Genomic DNA, 7,018 nt, shown 5'->3' on the forward strand with positions numbered 1-7,018 from the left:
GAATTGAAAGCTTACATTAAAATCAAAACATGTTTCTCTATCAATAATATCCCCAAACAAGATAGGAAAAATACAGGTAACGAAACAAGAACTAGAGAATTTTTACCCTTCGATGATGTTTCTTTTCTTCTAGCATTATCAATGAATTATTACCATTTAGGGTTGTAGACGACGACGACTTAGGGTTATTGAATTAACGAATGCAAAATCAAGTTAATGATTTCGGGTGGAGTGTGGTGTGATATTTAATGGTTCATGTTATGGGCCCTTAAAGAAAATTGGTTAACATATTGGGCTTACACGGCGGCGGCTTAAAGTTATCGAATTAACGAATGCAAAACTAGGTTAACGATTTTGGGTGGAGTGTGGTTTGATATTTAATAGTTTATGTTATGGGTCATTAAAGAAATTTGGTTAACATATTGGGCCTACACGGCCCGTTTACATCGAAATGAATGCTAAAATATACAGAAAGTTAATAAGCACGACGCAGAGATTTGAACCAAGATCAAGAGGGCCACATTGTGGAATACTTGTAATAAATTACAACATAACTAATCAAATAATCAAATTACATTATAAAATCCCATTACATGTGTATTCTTTTTAAATGTGGCCCCAAAACTTACGAGAACAAGGCCCCTAGTTATCTTCATATGAAATTAGAAACTATATCAGGCTTCACATACACATGTAAATCGTATGTACTTATATGTATAGACATACTATTTTTCTTATAGGTATTTATAAACATATAAAAGAACCAACAAAATCGGAGATAAATGCTGCATACATGTAAAGAAAGAGAGTGAGTATCAGTTGAGGAATAATATTGTGATTGTTAGTAATGAGACACTCAAGGAAAGCGTTATCATCTATGTATTAAATTAATCAAATCCGGCCAGCGTTATCATCTATGTATTTAATTAATCAAAACCGGTCAATGACTTTTATATCCCAAGACATAAATGAACATTATTGTGGTTATGCTTTTGTAGAATTATGTTTTTGATTTCTTAAATATGATGAAGAGCCATTTGGTTGTTTTACTTTCAACATGGAGAATAAGAGGGCTTAAAAACTTAAAAACAAATAAGAGGGCTTAAAAACTTAAAAACAAATATGAGGGCTTTAAATCACTCAAATATGGTGCCCGGTTACGTTTTTACATGGAATGGTTTAGTTCCGAAGAAAGCCGGGTTCGTGGCATGGAGGGAGGTACTAGGTCGACTGCCGACTTGTGACACCTTGAAGAACATGTATATTCATGTTAGTTCGACTTAATGCCAGATTTGTGGAGAGGTGGAGGAACGGTCGAACATGTGTTTGTTTCGTGTGGCATTGCGCAAACTTTGTGGAGTTTGATTTCCCAATGGTGTAAGACGCCTGATTCCATTATATTTTGTGTTCGAGATTTGGTGGAGTTGCATAAGTTTTCCTTGTTTCGAAAGGAGAAGGCGAACGTGTTTCATGCCATTTGTTTAGTTGATGTATTGTATGGTGCATATGAAAGAAGAGGAACAATTTGGATTATAACAAGAAATAAATTCATGCCTCGAGTTTGGTGAAGTCAAACGCTTGGATTTCTTTGGATCAAGAATAGATCGTGGAGGCTTAGGTGTTCTTGGGAGGATTATACGTTATGAATTCAATTAGAATTTGGAGCAACAAAGACGAATTAAGTAAACATGAACAAATTACTGCCGGCCCAGCGCAACAATAGAATCGTCGACCGGGATTATATGATGTCCAGGATGTTCGAATGATGGTTGGAGAACCACAAGAGCACATAACCTTGATTGATTTTGAGGAATTAAGGTTTGATGAGATTTTGAGGAATTAGGGTTAATAAGATAATGAATTGGGGGGGGGGGGGGGGGACGGGTAAAAAAACAAAAATGTTTTTAAAACTAAATAATAAATTGAATTAATAATATATTTAAAGAAAAATGATGTAATAATTTCTTTGAAAAAGTTATTAAAAAAATATACTATATTTTTCTTATCATATGAATGAGATTAATGGCACCTGAAAACAAAGCAAAACTTGTCGATCAAGATGCATGCAATTTATTATATATTTTCTATTCAAATATAATACGACTTTTTAATTGTAAACTATCTCAATAGTTATTTTTTAAAACACTTTATAAAAAAAATAAAAGATAAAATGGTTTAAAAGAAAAAAAAAACGTTTTTGATTGTTTTAAAATAATTACAAAAAATTATAATTTATCTATTCTATTAAAAGCATACCATTTTTGTCACTTGTCAATACCATAGCCCCCACTCACCTTTTTTTCAACCAATTTTAATATATGATCCTTATCTTTTAAGTCATTTCAATATATGACATTAAAATTATAGGTTTATTTCAACTAAATCCATTACTACATATAATAAGTATTCTCAATATGGATTGAGAAGAGACAATTAGTGAATTTTGAAGTGTTAATTAAAGTGTTTATTATGGTTTATATTCAAAATAATAAACAATAAACATTCGATTCATATTCAAAAATTACCCGTCATCCCCCCATTCATTATCTTATAAACCCTAATTCGAATCGTCGACCGGGATTATATGATGTCCAGGACGTTCGAATGATGGCTGGAGAACCACAAGAGCACATAACCATGATTGATTTATTTAATAACTTTTACAAAGAAATTATTATGCCATTTTTCTTTAAATATATTTTAAAATTCATTTTATTATTAAGTTTAAAAAACATTTTTGTTTTTTTACCCGTCATCCCCCCCCATTCATTATCTTATAAACCCTAATTCCTCAAAATCCCATCAAACCTTAATTCCTCAAAATCAATCACGGTTATGTGCTCTTGTGGTTCTCCAACCATCATTCGAACGTCCTGGACATCATATAATCCCGGTCGACGATTCTATTGTTGCGCTGGGCGGTAGTAATTTGTTCATGTTTACTTAATTCATCTTTGTTGCTCCAAATTCTAATTGAATGCATAATGTTTTATTGGAAGGGACGAAACTGTGGGTTTGTTCTTTGGCTTGACCCCCTATGTGTCAGAGAGAAGTTGCTATTACACCGGGTATTTTAAAGTCAATTAACTAACATATAGAAAATGCAAGAAAGTTGTCAATGTCAAACTCAAAACTTGAAGAAATTGGAAGAGAAATAGGAAATGAGATCAAAAGGCTGAAGCAAATGCTATGCATTTCATATGTGTTTTTCATTTGCTATTATCTATTTTACTAACTTTGACTTTAGTACTTTTATGTTTGACTTTAGTAATCTTATGTAATAGTGTTGTTGTTTGTGGCCTAATGCAAGTACTCTAATTATCAATGTAATGCATGTAATTGTGTGTTAATGACAGGTGTTTAGCTATTTAGGTTTTGCTGTTTATTGAGTTTGTTTTTGTGCTGAACTCTTTCTCAATCAATATTGCATTATGCACTTTTATGTTGCAAAACACAAGTGTTATTATTTGGTTAATATAGTCATCCATGAAATGACCTTTTTTGGCATCCAATGAAATGCATAAACAACTTCACATCTCATAACAACAAATTCGGCATCCAATGAAATGCATAATGTAACGATTCCGAAGAAACCAGGTATGCCCTAATCGGTAGACAATAGTTACGTTATATTTAATGCCGGGTACATGAATTACCATAGTAATTATACGAGAATACATGGTTCACTGTATTGATTAAACGTGAATATATAATTCATCGTATTGAATATGCGATTAATCGATCGATAATTACGAAACCCGAACGAATCGAGGGTCAATTATAGACGATATCTATAATATTTAGTGATTTTACGAAGCATTAATGCTTCGGGGTAAGTAAAGTACGGCACAGAAAAAGAATTTCGATTTAATGGTACGTCGGTACATTAAACGAAACCTTTAATACCAAACCGAGCAAGAGACGATCGATCAAGCCGAAAAAGATGCGCAATTATTAATAATATGATGTTTTAAGTTAATGAAAGTCATGGTTTAAGCTTTTTAAAGTTTTTAAAGTGGTTTTATATAAATTTCATTTTTAAGCCGAAAACGACCGTTTTAGCCTCGTTTTAAGTTAAATTAAACATTTAACCGAAAAACGAACTGAACCAGATTATCCAAAACATTATCCAGATTTCAGTAATCCAAATATTTGGCTAGAAATGGAGAGGTGGGTCCCACCCAACCCCCTTGAAGTTCCGATCGGCTAGGGGTGTTACCCCAAGCCTTATCATTTTTTTTTTCTAAACCAACTAGTGCAAGATCTTCAACTCTCTCCAAATATTGAACTAAAAACCGAGATTTGTAGCAAGAACAACGAGGTAAAGATCGAGTTATTTACATGTTCATCTTCGTTTCTTGAGTTTATTTGCAAGAAAATGAGGTTTCAAAGATGAAAACCGATTCTTGCATGATCAAGTGATGTATACGGGTTATACAAGGGATCTTGGTCCAAGAAAAGAGTTAAACGAACCAAAAACGAATTTTTGAGGTTTAAACTTTAGTTTTGAAACAATAACCGAAACTATAGTGTAAGAGGCTTGATCGTAAGTGTAACTTACTTGGTATTGTGGTATGTTGATTGTAGGATCTGTGTTTAGTGGTAGATAAAGCGGAAAGACGAGTTTGTAGCTTGTAGTGGCGGAAAACAAAAGGTATATTCGGTTTATGTTCGGTATTGGATTTTTGGACAGATTGTGGATGGTTTAGATTTAGGTCATGAAATTTTACAGGGATTATCTACACATGAAAATATGAGTTCTGTGAATTTTTGGTAATATTTGGACAAAGGATGAATATTTGGTGAATTTAATGCTCGGTTTTGGCCAAAAATGGTGAAAAATAGTTAAATATCATGAAAAATTCTGGAAAATTTCAGATAAGATTTTTATAATATGTAAAAGTCACACACAAAATTTTAGGTCAGTTGGAGAAGTCTAAGTAGGCTTTCCGGTTAAACGAGTTCTAGGGCTTTCTAGCTCGGTTTTAGTGAAAATGGCATGTAAAGAGAGATTTTGGTTCTGGAAAAATTACAGGGGACTATGTGGGTGGCAGGGGTCATCCAGGAAAAATTTGGGATTTTTCTAAGGTGGTTTGGTATTTACGACATATTTAGTGTTTAAATGGTGTTTAAAAATAGATAAATAAATTTTAAATATAAAAATTAATTCTGGAAATATTTTTATAAAATTTCCCACTGTCAAAAAGTGATTTGTGCAAAATTTCAAGATTCGAGATTAAACGGATAATTATTTGTGCAAAAACAAACTTTTAAGGCTTAAAACGCGTAAACCGGTAAAGTTCGCCTAAGCGAGCTGACTGGTGTATAAAAACCCTAAAAATAAACTATTTTCATATAATTGAGTTAAACAAGTAAAAATGAATCATCCGAAAATAATTCGGATGATTTAAGTAATTTTACCCGATTTAACAGTTTCCGGTGCACTAAAGACGGAAACGGGTCCCGCGGCCAATCGGGGCGTCTAAACCGAGCTCTAATTTCACAGCTTTAATTAAATTATCAGTCAAGCACTATTTTCAGGTCGTGTGTGACCAAACTCATTTTTGAAACGTAAAAACGGATAACCGTGATAGGCACGCAAAATGGGGAAAAACAAACTAATAGTAATTTTGACTACTGAACTCTAAACGATATCACAATCTGAGTCCGGAAAAGTGTTTCTGGGTTAACATTGCCCCCGGAATAGGTACAGTACTGGGTTAACAGTGTCCCTAGATGTACCGGTTAACATGGTTAAAGCTATATTAATAGTGATTGTATAGTAACGATCGTAGGGATCATATTACAGATTGGACGTGTTAACTGATAATGACTGTTGTTACCTGCTTGCTTGTGCTAAGGTGAGTTTCACGAGCCCCTTTTCTGAATTGTTTTAAATATTTTCTCGGGGCGGAAAGCATGTTACTATTAAAATGTTTAAGTATATACTGAACGCATGGATTTGCGTGTATTTATAAATATTTTATTGTACGGGAATCTTACGGAATGGGTACAGTACTGGGTTAACAGTGTCCCCAGATGTCCCTAGAAGTGTTTCTGGGTTAACATTGCCCCCGGAATGGGTACAGTACTGGGTTAACAGTGTCCCCAGATGTCCCTAGAAGTGTTTCTGGGTTAACATTGCCCCCGGAATGGGTACAGTACTGGGTTAACAGTGTCCCCAGATGTCCCTAGAAGTGTTTCTGGGTTAACATTGCCCCTGGAACAGGTACAGTACTGGTTTAACAGAGGTTTCACTTGTGGGCTCAGCATAATTACATCGATAATATTATATTTTGATAATGATTTATCATGGTTTACTCGAATTGTGAAACTCACCAACTATTCGTAGTTGACCCGTTTTCTCACATTCTTTTCAGGTACAATTAAGATGAAGTGATTGCTTACGTGCTAAGTGCTTGATATGTGTAAGATTTGCGTGCGGGATGTTAGGATACATTATAATAAATAGAATTATGTATCGTATTGTATGATGTGTGTATCACCTAGACGGTAATGAAATAAGAGATAATGTAATTTGAAGTATATTAATGTATTCAGTTTTCTTTATAAACAATGTGGTTGATATCAGAGGTGTCTGCTGCGCCCCGTTTACGTTTCCGCTGCGGTTACGGGGTGTTACACATAATCTGCAAGTTTCATAAACAAACTTCAAGGACAACCACTTAACAACAAATTTAACACTTAAAAACATAATAGCATTACACAAACATTTGTCAAGAGTCTACAAACACAAGTTTCATAACAAGAGCCTCCAAACACTTAAAACATAATGCAAAGACATTTGTTAAGAGTCTACAAATACAAGTTTCAAAACACATAATGCAAAGACAAAATAACATAAGTTTCATTACATAGACCTAACACAAGTTTCATAACTAAATTGCAGCCCCACCTTTTGTTCCAAAATCTAAACGCACAACGCAATGTGTACGCGGAACGTGCTGCGACACCCGTGGCTGACATTAAAACGATAATTAAACATTAATATTTAAAC

This window comes from Bidens hawaiensis, unplaced genomic scaffold (assembly GCF_021521415.1).
Source record: "Bidens hawaiensis isolate Kalapana, Puna unplaced genomic scaffold, B.hawaiensis_p1.1 tig00034158_1, whole genome shotgun sequence".
In the NCBI taxonomy this organism is placed as follows: Eukaryota; Viridiplantae; Streptophyta; class Magnoliopsida; order Asterales; family Asteraceae; genus Bidens; species Bidens hawaiensis.